The sequence below is a fragment of the Falco biarmicus genome, chromosome 2 (assembly GCF_023638135.1).
Source record: "Falco biarmicus isolate bFalBia1 chromosome 2, bFalBia1.pri, whole genome shotgun sequence".
Lineage (NCBI taxonomy): Eukaryota > Metazoa > Chordata > Aves > Falconiformes > Falconidae > Falco > Falco biarmicus.
Genome location: NC_079289.1, coordinates 106,552,233 through 106,567,459, shown reverse-complemented (window position 1 = coordinate 106,567,459; position 15,227 = coordinate 106,552,233). Strand labels below are relative to the sequence as shown.

General features: G+C 43.1%; 1 protein-coding gene across 1 annotated transcript in view; it reads left to right on the top strand.

The window, feature by feature from the left end:
• The first annotated feature begins 3,477 nt into the window (after window positions 1–3,477).
• CXADR (CXADR Ig-like cell adhesion molecule) overlaps window positions 3,478–15,227 on the top strand; it is a 74,070-nt gene continuing 62,320 nt past the window's right edge. The window contains exons 1-2 of the mRNA XM_056328034.1: window positions 3,478–3,620; window positions 15,109–15,200. The gene's annotated coding sequence lies outside the window, so the exon portion shown is untranslated. The remainder of the gene's footprint in view (window positions 3,621–15,108; window positions 15,201–15,227) is intronic.

Genomic DNA, 15,227 nt, shown 5'->3' with positions numbered 1-15,227 from the left:
TGTGACGTAGGAGACTTCATCTGAAAAATCATCTACAACATTTCAAAGACAGGTTAGGAAATTTCAGAATCAAAGCTACTGAAACCTTAATCATTACAGACTCTTTTCAAACTGTCTCCTAAACCACAATGCAATATTAATTTATGTCTGCTTATTCAATGCACTAGTTCTTCCATCTGTTAGTGTTCACAATAATTTTAAATCTATTTTTACAATACCTCTCTGAGCTGACAGGAAGAGGGGGCTTATGTCCATTTTTTACAGGTGGTGAACTGAGTCACTGAGAGTTGAAAGTTTCCACTAGTTTTGGATGCCACTAAGACTTTATTTTGTGGAGTATTTAACATTATGTAGCACTTGTATCTAGAGTTCAGTTTTCACTGACTTGATTTGTACTGCTACGTGCTCTTTGTTTCTACATGTTAGATTTCAAGGTGTCAGATAAGAAACAGGAAAAAACACAAATAGCATGAAAAACCGAAAATACTAGGCAAAAATTCATTTCCTTGCTGAAAATAGTTTTCTACTCTTGCTCTGAACTTCCCTGTATGAAAATATTTCCAATCAAATGCCTGGAAACAAACTCATGTAACAGGATGTGATGGGTGACTTGAATAACACGGAGAGTCTCCTACCCTCACCACAACACACATTCGTTAATATCAGCATCCGTGACAGGTTGCTGCAGTCAGGGGATGTTGCTGCAGTGTCAGGGATTTTGTTAGGTGGAAGGTACTGAATACAAAAGGTTAATTTTACTAATTAGTAGATGATAGATTAGGACCATGAATAGCTCCAGAGAACATCAATATGAACATTGAAGAATGTCCCTAGGGCCATTTAATCTAATTCAGGAGTCAGAGTAATCGCTGAAGTAAAGGAAAGCCTGGCACCAAAATGAAGCAAAAGTCAATGAAGTAGAGACAGAGGAGCTAAGGTCTGATGGGTTGTTTTGGTCCAGAGATTTAGAGTGATTGAACCAAAGACAGCAACAGATAATGGACTAGCAGATTTTAAAATATTAAACCAAAATACACCACAGGACAAATCTATGAAGAAATGCCACTAGATTTTGATGAAGAGCTCTTGCATGATTAGGTTACGTAGCATGCTATATAGATTGTCTCTGGAGCACCATCCTGTCCGCCTTCAATCTGTGTTTTGTTCTGTACTGATGGGAGTCTAGCTGGATTGTGTTTTCATCAATTCAATTGGTATTGTGCCTTAATTTTGGCTTTCCTGCCATTGATCTTATTGCCTTTGCATCACACACAATATCTTTTTTCAGGTTGAAGCTCAATGATGTAACAGTGAGTGTGCCCCTGTGGGGACTTTTGTGACTGGCAGAACCTCAGATTTGTCACTTCAGACAAAGGATCAAGAATACCTTCAGCTGAGTGTTGTGCTGTTGGGTTTTTTTTTGGGGGGTGGCTCACTTAAAGGAAGTCATATTAATTGAAATATTTTTAATTAATGATTCAAATAACCTAGTGTAAGGAAAGGGGAAATAAACTTTTTATTTTATCAAATGATTTCACTGGCTTTTGTGTAAATGACATTTTTGTTCAGGAAAATATTACTTTCCTGCCTATTTCAATAAATTAATATTTTTTCAGTATTGACTATGTTTTGCAGATTCCAGATGTAAGGCTATGATTTTTAATAAGCATTTTTTCTGCCCCTTTACGCCTTCTTTCTAGTTTAATGACTTTCTTTCCCCCTATTAATTCTACTCTTTTTCTATTTTCTCTGTACTTGGGATTTATTGGCCATTTTATTGGGAAATTATGTATGAATTATGATAAATTAGGGGCCAATATTTTGTGTTCTTACAACATGCTGGATTAGAATTAACTCCCATAGAAACTAATGACAAAAATCTCTAACATTGGTGAGGGCACTGTGTAAAACTGGGGGAAAACAACTGGAAAACAAGGAGAGCTCTAAAGAATTTGTCTATAATTATATGAACTTTAGAACTAAAACAGTTTTCCAGGTGCTCATAAAGTCTTGTCTATCAGCCAGTCACTAATTCTTCATCTTTCCGCGTCTTCCATAATTCCTACCTTCCTCTGTCCCATAATGAATCCATCTGGAGCAGAGATGTTTTATCAAACCGATGGCTACGGAAAGACATAAATGTTCTTATACAGATGTTTAATGTTTTGATAGAGGACCAATAATGGACATCTGTATTGACGTTTTCAGTTGGAAGTATCTACCAGAGCAGATTAAAAATTGTTCATGACTTTAAGGAATAAAACTTCTGAGGAATAAATGTTCCCTTTATTATGTAGTACATCTGATGGGGAAAAAAAATATTTTCCATTTTTTTCAGTATATTTTTAACTAATTAATTAAATCTAATGCCGACTTCCCACATAACCCAAGTATAGGTATACCTACATGTACATATGCATTCATACATAGACATATTATGATTTATATATAGAAATTCAGAGGGAAGACTAATTACAGAGTTAGAACTCTGAGAGCAGAACTGACAATGCCTGGCAATACAGCTCTGTACCTTTGGGGATGGAATTCGACCTTTACCAAAGTTGCACTTTGGTGTGGAGAGACCCCTCCTCCGTTTCTGAGAGGCTGTGCTATTTACATTATTTTTCTGTCACACAGCTGAAATCACAGGCTTATCCTCCAAAAAGCCTGGCATTGGCTGCTCTGCTGGATACCGGAGCCGTTCTGTGTTCAGTTAGACAGGAGCTGTGAGGAGCTGAGTGTTGGAGCAACCCCCCCAAAAATGAAATCAGGCTTCCCAGGTTTGCATTAAGGCTTGGGTATTAACTCAGTTATGTGAAGCTGGCATTTATCAGTACGCTTGTCTTTCTTCTCGCATCTTAGTCAGCTGTAAGTAAATGAATATTCTTTAAAAGACGTGGATGAGTATGATTTCGTGCTTGTTTTGTCTCTGTTGGATGCGCAGCAAGCTAACACGCAGCGGTGAGGGGACGCGCTAGCAGTCCCACCGCTCATGCTCAAGACCCTGCTGCACCCAAAACCTTCAGCCGGGCCCCCGGGGCACTTCCCCACGAAGCAGCAGCTCGTTTTCTGGGTGCTGCAACAAAGCGCCGCGCTGCACCAGGAGCCCCGAAGTGCCGGCGCCCCTCACCGCCGCCCCGCCACTCGCGGCGCCGCCCCCGCTGCTGAGCTGCCGCGGGGCGCTGCCCCGCCTGCTGCCGCCAGGGGGTGCCTCGGCCCGGCCCCGCCCCCGGAGCCCCGCCCCCGGAGCCCCGCCCCCGGAGCCCCGCCCTGGAGCCCCGCCCCGGAGTCCCGCCCCCGGAGTCCCGCCCCCATAGCCCCGCCCCCGGAGCCCCGCCCCCGGAGCCCCGCCCCCGGAGCCCCGCCCCCGGAGCCACGCCCCCGGAGCCACGCCCTCATAGTCACGCCCCCATAGTCACGCCCCCATAGCTACGCCGCCGGGGGTCTCCATGCCGGCCGCGGGCGGGGCGTTTGCGGAAGGCCGGGCGGTAGCTGCGGGAGCGCTGCGGGGCAGCGGGCAGCCCGCGGCGGTGCCCCTGGCTGCGGGCCCCCCCGTTACTCGCTGCTGCTTACCGCTTTCCTGGCCGTTAACGCTGCGCGCGCGCCGACGCGTTTCACAGGTACTGCATTTCTTTCTGGCCGCTCCCGTGCACGTCTGATTGCACTCGGAACAGCTGGTCGAACCCGGGCTTAGCTCGGAGGCTCTCTGCTTTTATTTTAAAGCTGGAAAGGCATTTGCGTGCTGAAAGTTTTCACTTTCCTCACGGCCGCTAACAGCTGTAGTAACACAGCTCTGTCTGCAGACTTGCTTCTGCTTTTCCCAGGGAGGCAGACGTCAGCGTAACTTAATGCAGGGGTTAAGAGCATGCACTGTAAAGGCAGATCCTGGCTGTGAGGTTGTAACTGCACTGCCTGCGAGGAGCCGCTTGCCAGCCTCTCTTGGCAGCAGCAGCCGTCGTGTCCTTGGGCAGTTTCTCAGACTTCGTATCTCCATAAAGCTGCCCCAGCTTAAAATTAAAAGTGACTCTTACTTCAGTGGATTATTTCAGTTTGGGATTTGCAGTGTTCCAGCTAGGCTGTTGAGCCAGGCAAGTGCAAACTCCTCATGCAGGCATGATCACAAAAAACTATGTGTGTGCACCTGACCTTGAATAATCACAGCCAAATGATTTGTGACATGCCTTTGGTGTAACTCTACCCTTACCGCTTTGGGCTTGACTGTTTAGGCAAATTAAGGTTAAGTCATACGGCTCTGTGCTTATACATATAAACATCTCTCTGTCTCTTCTGGCCACTGTCTGACTCTGACCAATTCAACTAATAGATCAGAGGTGTCGAAGTTAACCATTTTAAGCATGTTTTGAGGAGATAGGTAGTCTAACATAGAGGGAGGCTGTACGAGCCTACAGCTCAGGAAGAGCCGGCAGCTGCCATCTCTGTACTCTTACTACGCAACAGAGAACCCGCACCTTGCAACATTAATCCGTAGAAAACCAGGCTGCATTGGTCCTGCTGCTTTCATAAATATTATTTGTTTGTACTTTGCATCTCTGGGAGGGAGAACTGAAAGACTAACGAGCAGGAGAATCACATCAGAAACAAGGCCACTACATCTCTTCTGGTTACCTCTAGGTCAGGAGCCAGTATCTGACTCTAGACACAACCTGAACTAAGCAAGGCGGGAGACTGGTTAGGTCAAAAACAAAGAAGAAAGTACACAAGAGAAAAGATATTCCATTGTCTTTCCAATTGTCAAAGACTGCTATGTCTGAGTGTGAAGTGACAGAGCTCAGAGAGCTGGCCGTTGCAAAAGGCTGTGACTCCCCTCCCTCAGGCGGATCATATATTAAAAATTCTTACTTCTCTCTATGGCTATAAAGTTAATCTATATTAGCTTAGCTCTGGTTTTACATTTCTATGTATATGCATTATGTTCAGTTGCAACAATCTCCCTTCTGTCTGAAGTGGCAACATCTTGAAAGATTTAGAAAATTAAAGATTTAAGATTAAAGAAATCAAAGATTTAAAAAATTAAAGAAAATTAAATGTAAACAATATATTAAATTATGGAAAAAAAAATAGAGGCTCTCAAAACACCAGACTGTTTTTCATGACTTGCTGTGTTTAGGCAAGACAGAGCCAGGCACAAGGGTAATTTTTTCAAGGGTTCTTAACTGACTCTAAATTTCTTTTTCAAACGCAGCTTTGGTCTTTCTGAGCCCAAGTTTAAGTGAAAATCAGCAACACTTATCCTTTGAAAATTCAGGCCCTGAAGTCATGTGGATTTCAGACCTTTCCAGAGACAGGAATCAGGTCTGCCCTGCCGCAGGCCAGGGGGAAGATCCCCTTCTCCAGGTCCCAGGGAGAAGGCAGATCCCATTCTCTGGGTCAGGGAATGATCTGTCATGTGTGGGTTCACTCTGTGCTGTTAAGGGACATGCCAAGTTCTCCGAGATGCTTTAGGCATTGTGGACTAATTCCTAGTGACTTGTTACTATGATTGTTCACTCTGTGACTAGTGGAGTTTGCAAGGCATAACTTCCCAGTAGCCTTGCCATTTAAGAATTTGCTGTAGTAGAATATCCATACCTAGAGAGCAGCAGCTGCCGGCAGCAATGACAAGTACAGAGTCTACCTTATACTAGCTTTGATCTGATGCCACCATTATCACTGCCATCTGCTGCTCCAGAATGGCTTTTGGGTTTTAGTCAGATTTCATAGAGTTAAGGCTTGTGCAGCCACACTGTCATCATCACATTTTTAAACCCTTTAAGCCATAACATAGAAATGTCACAGGTAGCGTGGCATCTTAAAAATCTTGTGTCCCACAGGTTTCTTGAAAACTAGTGAGCAGATAGTGCTTTTTGCTCCATTAAGTTCAGCTGTTACTTTTTTCTGGTATACCTGTCAGACAGTTGACCAAGTAGCACACCTAGACTTTGAAGCTGCCACAGTATATAATGTATCTTGCACAGCCATCATGTAAAACAATTGGAATAGAACTACTACAAGATAGCTACAGAAAGCATGAGAGCTGAGTGTAGCAGGAGGCCTTAGGCAAAATAGGAGGGAGCTAAGTGTCTCAGGAAAGCAGAGGAGAAAATGGAGTACGGAGATGGTTTGGGTGAAAAAAGAGAACCTGGGAATATTGCAGCGTTGGCTGTATGGAACAAGAAGAGGAAATCGGTATGCTACCGTAGAAGATCCAGAAAACACAGGACAAAAAGTGGAAGATGGCAGGCTTTCTATGCCTTGGTACTCACAGAACTACTGTCTCATGTAGATCCCCCATAACAGATATTAGTGGGGCACTGAATACTATGGAGATACCTGAGCAAGTGCCAAAGAACAGACTATTAACTCTTGTAAAGGAAATCAGTCGAGCACACCTCAGATGGGTGGGAGTGTCCTTGAATGCTAGGCATAGATAGTGCTCATGTGTATAAATGAAGTCTTAATAGATATTTGGATGCTATGGTTTTTATGCAAGTGATCTACTTCCTTTTTCATGTTATTTTTGCTTAAGACTGCCAGCTTTACTGTGACAGTCACTGCAGAAGGAATTGCTGTTCTGCTTGAGGAACATCAGAGTGCAAGGGCAGAGTACAAGGGTATTGGTGTCCTACAGACACCCTCTGGTTGGAACCCTTTTTTGGCTTCCACCTCATCAGGTGGCTCAGTGCCTGTGTGCTCTGACCACTAAACACAGCCATAGGGGCATCTTTGAAATGGAGCACAGGAGGAGAACATGGCTCCTCATAGGGGCTCCTGAAGAAGCACCTCCCAAATGATATCTGATGAAGAAACAGGTCTAACTAGTCCATGCTGCTTGTTCATCCTGCCCTGTGTCACGTAGACGCTATCAGCCTGTATGGGATTAAACTGGAGCTAACACACTGCTGTATTCCAGTGTGTGGACTTGTTCTAAGGTAGATACAGGAATTATCCTTTAGCCTAATAAATAGTACAGCAGAATGACCATTGCCTCTAATGTAGGTAATGCTCCAGAATTATTTGTAAACAGACTTTTAGTTGGGATGCACTGATAGAGCCTTGATACTCCATGTATATAGATTCTGGTCAACATGAGCTCAAGGTCTTACAGCAATACAGGCAAAGAGGCCTGGGCTGGGGTGCTTCTGGCAGGGGAGAGGGAGGCTGTGGCAGAGATGGGTGCTCCAGAGTTGTGGCTTCCCAGCTGTTGGTGGAGGGAGGGGAGATGCAAGGGATGGCAACAGCTGGTGCAGAGAGGGCCCTTTACCTCTGCTGCTGGCACATTCCCCTTCTTCCCCTGCAGCAGCAAGAGCAACCGGGCTTAGATAATGTAGCCATTGGGCTGTACTTTATGCACTGTGCCCATCTATCTGCTCCTTAGTAGCTCTCTACTTTGCTTCTGCCAAGAGCCAGCTCTGTTTCTCATAGATACAATGATGCTTTTTACAAAGATTGTATTTAGCAAGCTCCCTGGATTTAGGAAAAATTACAGAAAAAGAGAAGAACAGCTGAGAGAAAGCAGGTAAAATCAGCAAGAGACACTGCCTGTCAATATACAACACCCATATCTCTGTTCAGTCTCAATTTTCCAGTCTGCCACGTGTAGACAATTTCCACTGCTCCAGCTGTTCCTTACTTAAGTGGAGGAATAGCAAAGCCACGGGGTTCACAACAACATAACAACTCCTGTAGCTGTGGCACAGCAGGATCAGGTAGGGGCAAATCCAGAAGTATGCTCAAACACTGTGGTTCTCCACTTAAGACTCTGTCTTTGAAATCCACGTGTCTTGCAGGGTTTTTTCTCTCCCCCATATTAGCTCTATAAATTCCTTTCCTTTCAGTCCAGTCATTCCCTTACATGGAATGTAAAGGCAAAGTAAGGCATTTAGTGGCAAGAGAGGCAGATCACAAACAGTGTCTGACAGAGTTCTCAGGCACAGGTCAGTCTTAACATGTCGATACCCATCCTCACCCGCCGGTCATCACCTTACCACTCAAGCTGTATCGCTTGGCTTGTTCTGTCGATAATTTTCCAGTAAATCCCACAAAGTTCATGAGTTCATCTGTGAGTAATAGAGGAGTAACTTGGCACCTGAGGGCTTCCCATTTTATGCCAGTCACAGTCTTGGCAGAGGCTGATCCTTTTAGGCTTCTACTGTGTGAGTGGTAGCAGTAAAAGCACATTACTTTCTTGCCCATCTTGAACACTGGTGCTGATATGGCACACATGAGCAAGCATGTAGGGAAGGGAGAGGAGAACTTTTGTTTGTACAGTGGTTTTATGTGTTCATAAAGTGCTCTAAAATCCTCAGAGATAAAGAAAGCATTGCATTCCTCAACCTGAATCACCACAGTGCAGAAAGTTGTATTTCTTATGGTTTTCTGCCTAATGAATAAGACATAAGATGTGGCCATTTACCTACTGTTAATATCATGATTAAAAAGGCAAAGAACCAGTTTGGGGGTCTGGGCTTGTAACAGTTCATGATTGATTTATTTTTTCCCCCAAGACTGCTTTTGTGAAAGCGAGCCACAGGTACTGTGACAAGCCTGGGACCATCTAAGGACGCGTCGGGGTTACTGCTCTGTTGTACACCGGGATCTCCCTGGATTTCAAGTCAAACTTCGGGAGAGATTTAGGAATCCCTGCCCTATTGAAACGGTTGATGCAATTGCAGGCAGGAGCGTGGGAACCTAGCTTGTAATTGGGAAAGCCACCAGCGGAGGTCAGTGCCTGACAGAGACAGGCTCCCCCGCCGCAACGCCGGCGCCTACGGCCGGCATCCGCTGCTCTGCTTCGAGTAGGCGCATCTGGCTCGGATCTACCTGTTTCTCCCCGTGTAACTGCACACTCGAGCGCCTTAAGCAGCTGTGCTAGCACACGGGCCTCTCCTGGCTGAGGTTTTGCCTCGGTTTACAACATGGTGCTCTCTCCCGACACTGTTTACCAGCTTGAAGAAGGCCTGAAGCTGGTGCGTAACTGATCTTCACAGATGAAGGTTTGCTTCACAGTCACCAGACTGCATGTGTGTGTGCAGGTGCTGAGCTGGAGGCATCCCATGCTGCGGGATTGGCCCCATGTTCCTTGGGAATGCTTAGTAGGTGCAGCCTTCAGAGAACACAGGAGGAATTGCTTTTCAGGTGGCCAAGTACGGATCTTGGTGTAGAGTGAGTCATCTAAATGTTTTTGTTGTCTGAGAAATAGACTCCTCCAAGGGATGGTTCATCTCACTGTGAGCACTAGAAGTGCCTATGTTACTCTGTTAACCGTAAAAAGTATGTAGGGTGAACTGTTACTGGGATGCAGACCTCCAAGTTTAGGTGAAAGAAACCCCACCCATAGTTTCAGGAATGTGAGCATGAGCCGTTCAGCCTCGATATTCAGCCTTGTCACAACCAAAGTGCTTTCGGATCTGACCAAGAACAAAACTTTCCAGCACCTGGTGTACCTTTAGGATCAATTTCAGGTGTCTCCACAATCAGGCAGCTCATGAGTGTGGATGTTTCACGTTAACTATATGCCACTCATCCTGTGTGACTGCAATAAACATACACCCCTTTGCATGGTATTCTTTGTGCAAAGATGTATGTTTTAAGACTACTGTAAGCCAGACCAATTTCAAAAATTATGTAAGCAAGACAGTGTTGTAACACTGAAACCAAGCCAGAGATCCAAGTCTTTGGTTAGGAGGGAAAATCACATGTGGTTAAAAACCTACGGATGGGGCTTCCACCTGATCTAGTGGAAGATGCTCCTGCCTATGGCAGGGGGGGTGGAACTAAGTGATCTTTAAAGTCCCAAGCTAAACCATTCTATGATTTTTTTTTCCAGTTTGCTAAATGCCTGTCGATAGTTGATCTTTTTCTCCTGCATGTGTTTGTGGGTGGCATATCAGAAGTGCCAGGGCCGGCTCCCAAGGGAACTGGACTTTCAGTTTCACATGGACTTTGAGCAAAAGGGAGAAGAGTCCACAGGAGAAACCTCTGCTTTTGTACACACTAGAAGTGCAAGCTGTCCCCTCAAAGATACACAGCAGCATACTAAGATCTGTAAAGGTACATGTAACTGTCAGGACCCTGAGCACATTCCCTGCCATCCCCAGAGATGTCTGGCTGCCCTGGCTGGGAGCAGCTGCATTAGGCACATGCAAACTTTCACAAGCACATGGAGAGCCCAGAGGAGAAGGAAGTGGATGATAGTGGCGGTATGAAACATGGCCAATAAGAGAAAGGCTGAAAGATTTTGCTTGTTTAGTCTGAAGAGGAGAGGAGACATGTGAGGAGAGACACTACTGCAGAGCAGAGAATTAGTCTTTCCTTTTTCCTGGACTCAGTAATAGTCTTGAACTGCAAATGAAATTTGGGCAGTAGAAAAATGGTTCTTGTGGCAAGCAAGGAGATATGTTGGAATGCACTGCAGGGCTATAAGAAGTCCAGTGCGTAACCTTGAAAAAACATGTTAGGCAAATGTCTAATGGGAATCCTTGTGGTGTACTTCATTCTACTTTGGCCAGCAGCATGGCAACAGACCCTCTCAAAGTCCTTCCCAGACTCTTTCTGTCATCCATTGTGAAGTCATAAATCCTGAGTTTCACACCTCAGAGTCCACTGACAGAAAAGATAGTTTTAATCATCAAGTTTTATCTTTTTTTGTCATCTTTTTCTTTTTTTTTTAATTAGGTCGTGTGGGTTTAAACTTTTTAAAGTATTCAGGCAGTTTATCTCCTATCCAAGTTAGTGAGAACTCATCATCCATCTGGGGATGAATTTATCATCCATCTGGGAATTAGTGGGAATTCATCATTACATGCAGCTAAGGTATATATTTCCACACTTATTTCTAAAGGTTGTCTTAAAGGTAAGAACAAAATCAAAATCTTCCTTTCAACTCTCACAACATACACACACATAGACCCCAAAGGAGACAAAAAGAGTGGGAAAAATATTATGAAATAAAGTCTATGTCATTCCTTTTTCTTCTATAAAGGATGCTCACTTCACTATTTAATTTTCTGTGGCTACCTGTTGAGCGGGGTTGTGTGATGGGAAAGTCACAGAGCACAGATCCAGCACAGGCAACTGAAATGACATCTAGCACAGCAGCAGCACATGAGGATTGGGGGTATGGTTGCTCATTTTCTGACCACTTTTCTTGTCCTGTTCAGTACAGAAGTTGGTTAGGCAGGGGTTAGGTAGAATAGTCCTTCTTATCCACATGCTTTAAAATCTTGACTGTCATAGACATGATCCTGGCACTGCTGCAATGAAAAGGGAGACTTTTCCCACTCTCCTCTGTTCCTGCACTTACTTGTGGATCAGAAATAAGGCAGCTCCCTCTAGGTGGCCAAGATTTAATGCCTCCTTTCTAATGAAAAATTCTTACGCTTATTTAACTGCTCTAGAAATATGAGATTCACAGACTGTTCTCTGTACCCTGTTCGCAGACAGGGGACAACCATTAACAATGGGGGAAAAAAGCATTAATGTCAGTGGGAAAAAAGTGAGACTGGATGTTTAGTTGAAAGCTAGCAGGCAAACTGACATTCATTCTGGCACAGACACAGTAAACTGCCATGCATAGGGATGGCACATAGATTAGGAGGATCCTAGGCAGGAATGAGAGGATGACTCACCTCCCTTGCAGGAAAAAGTCCAGAGTCGTCGTCTGTCTTGAAACTGGTGATATGAGAATTCCTCCAGCTTTCCCTTTCTAATCAAAAGAATGTTTAATAAGGCACTTTTTGATTTATTGGATTAATTGTCCTGGCCTTACAAAGTTCTGAGTGCCATCACTGCAAAATCCTAGATAAGAAACAGCTATTCGTCTTTTTTTTTTTTTTTTTCATTAGGAAAAAATGGCTGTTCACTTAGTATCATGCAAGGCAAACAGACAACCAAGCAGAAGGGTTTCTGATTTGTGGCTGGGTTTTTGATCAGAGGTTACTAAGCAACTAGCCTGATCTTAGCCCTACATTCCTCCTTGGAAAGAAATGTATGTTAACACTCAAGTCAAAACTGGGCTTATGTATACATTCAGCTGACATCAAAGGCATGCATGGGTGCAAAGAAAATCATGCTTTGGCTTCCTAACTTACAAGACTTTAAACAATTACATTGCCTGTATTTCATTTGTGCTCATATTTGTGACCTCTGATCACACGTACAGTAACAAGAAGATGCTGGAAAAAGGTAGGAAATTCCATGATTTTCAGGGTGGGCTTAACCCAAATGCATACTTTAATGAATGTTGTTTGGTTGGTACAGCTATCACCTTGCCCAATATTGGCATGTGTTTTGTTTCTGATTCAGAAAAGCAACAACTGTATTTCCCGGCACTTGTTCTTCATCACCTGCTTCCTCCCATCCCATGCCCCGCAGCTTCTGTTTTGCTGTTACAGATGCCAGCCTCGCCTGTTTGTTCCTCAGGTTTATCTGTACATGGGCTTGGGCTTCCTGGTGACAGGGCTTCCTAAGATATGTCCTCATAGAAATACTAACGCAAGAATTACATGAATTACACTGAAAGAGTGAGACTGACTTAGGTATTCTCCCTAAACACTTTTTTCATAAGCAGTATTCCCTCCCTGTCACGGGAATGATGCTGCTCTCAGCCATAGCTAGCTAACCTGCCCAGGGGCCTAGACAAAAAACCTTAATAAGCATCCCTTCAGGATTTGGAATAGAACTAAACAACTTCAGTGCAGACAGTCTTCTAGAGTTGTTCAGAAGGAAACATCTTCCCACAGTTCATTGGGATCACAGGGTAATTCTTCTTAATGGAGTGAAAGAGCCATGGGATATATCCCCAGAAAACCCAGCAAGTGCTGACATGGTAATTCATGCAGTGCTTTGTGGAGTGGCTGCCCTCACCAATTATCTAAATTAACTCAGCAAAGACTGCTCACACATAGAGAAAATCCTCCCTGATCTGATTTTGTAAGGCCATTTCAATCATTCCTTCAGACCCACCTTTGCTAATGTACTTCTGTGAAATGAATTGCTGCGAAGATGAGAAGAAGTTACACTTACTTTATCTCTTTGTGGTACCTCATAAATGTCGCTGTGTTCATTATGACAGAAGTTGCTGGCAGTAACTTTCATGTGCCAAGTATGCACTGGTAGTGACTTACATAAAATGCTTTCAACTCAGAAATGTATAACCATTTTATAAAATTCTATTGCCATTGGTGTAACAGCTCTTCGCAAATTAACAAAGAGAAAGCCCATAGGCTAGAAAAGTGCCCCCTCACTGCTAATGAACTTGGATTAAATGCATAGGATTTAATTAACTCACTTAATTTCATAAAGTTCTATTCTGGTTTCGCTTCTGTGGCTTGCATGCCAGAGCATTGGCAGTCTCCCAAATAATAAATGAATACGACTATCCCAAGGTTGGGCTTGTGCCACAGCTGAAGCAGGAATAGCCAAATCTGCAATAGAAATGTCTGCAAACTGCTGGAGGAGAAAAGCAGTGCCAGGGTAAACCCCTTTAAACAAACTCCCAGGCTCACAGGTGCCACTGCAGCGCAGCTGGCTCAAGAGGTGGGAGGGAGGAAGACAGTATTCAGCTGTCCAGGCAAAGAAATAGCAGGATTTTTCAACAGATCTGTTCTGTTCTTACATGGCAAATTAAGTTTATTTTCTTGTAATAATGTTCTCAGAACAGCTATATTTCTCAACATGATTTTATTAATTTGCTTGTAATTCAACCTGAAGTATACATACAACATAAAAAAAATTAGGGTTGGAAAAATCAGAGCTTGGATAACTTACATTTGGTGAAGTTAGAAACAACCAAACCCAGGAATTTAGAGGGTAATTGTGAATAACCTTAACTAAAGTTACCATGACTGCTTCTATATATAACAGCATTCTTCTCTGGTAGTTTTTTTAGTGAGCTAATTTTCATTTGCAGGTTTTAGACACTGAAATAATTAGTGAGAAACACTTTTAGAAGGAATGTGGCTACACTTCCAGGTGGAAGTACACGGGGTAGTTTTTAGTCTTCCCTCTGAAAACAGCTGTACTGGTATAAAACTTTTTTATACTAATTGTGAATTCAGATTGGAAATATATGCTGGTTTACTTATGCTATAATTAAATGTGCTAAATAGATATTGTACTAAATATACTATAACTAGGAAGATTACACTATTTCAATTATATTGACAAACTGGAAGACTCGCATTTTTCTAGCACAAAAAAAGGATTAGCTTGATATATGCATTGAATGGTGGCAGCTAAGTAACTCGGGTCTGATTGCAGCAAATGCAAGGTACTGTCTTGCATTAAAAGCTACACCAAGTCACATCACTTCAGGTTTACCATGGACTAAAAGCATTCATGTGGATTGTTATCATGGCTCACTTGGTCCACAGTAACTTGTTAAGCCATGATAATTCAGTAGATTTTCAGCTTAAAGGGAAATGTTTTGGAGTACTAAAATCACAGTGTTGTAGCTGTGATAGTGTAAGGATATGTTTTGCATTGACATAAGACCTAACAAAATAATACCATTATCTAGACGAGGCCTGCAAGACCATAGTAAACAGTGAGTACTAAATAATGGTCAGATAAATGAGGACTCCAAAGAGAATCAGTACTAGTCAGGATACAGCTGATGATCAGCCTGGAATGCATCAGTGTTCTTTGATGTCCATGTGAATCTCTCACTTTAATCCAGAGAAAGATGATTTTCGGTTGAGAAAAGTGCCCTCATTCAGGAGTGCACTTCAACACATACTTGAATTTCACTAAAAGCACTAGGATTGAAGTTTGAGCTTAAAAATAAACATGTGCTTACATGTTTTCCTGCGCGGAGTCATTGATTTAGAGACTGAAAAACATGCAAGTTAACCTCTTTTGAGAGCTGTCAAAGTAGTGTTGAAGAAAGAAATGAAATTAAAAATTAAAAAATTAAGAAAGTATTTGGGTTGTTATGTTACAAGCTGAAAGTGATAATACAAAGATATATTCAATGACAATGAAATTATATGAATTAAACCCATGGTGTTTGTTTGTTTTTAAATGATGATACACTTTGTTGACTGTGGTATTTATTGTGGTTTAAGAGAACTGGGTAAGTCTGATAAACTGTTTAATTTTGGATTGGAGGAGCTGATGGAAGCGGAGTTTTGTCAGTGCTATGAGAAGCTTACTTTCCCTATTGAACCTCACATTTAAATTATCCTGACTATCTACATTGTGTAAGTAAATAGACATGGGAAACGCAG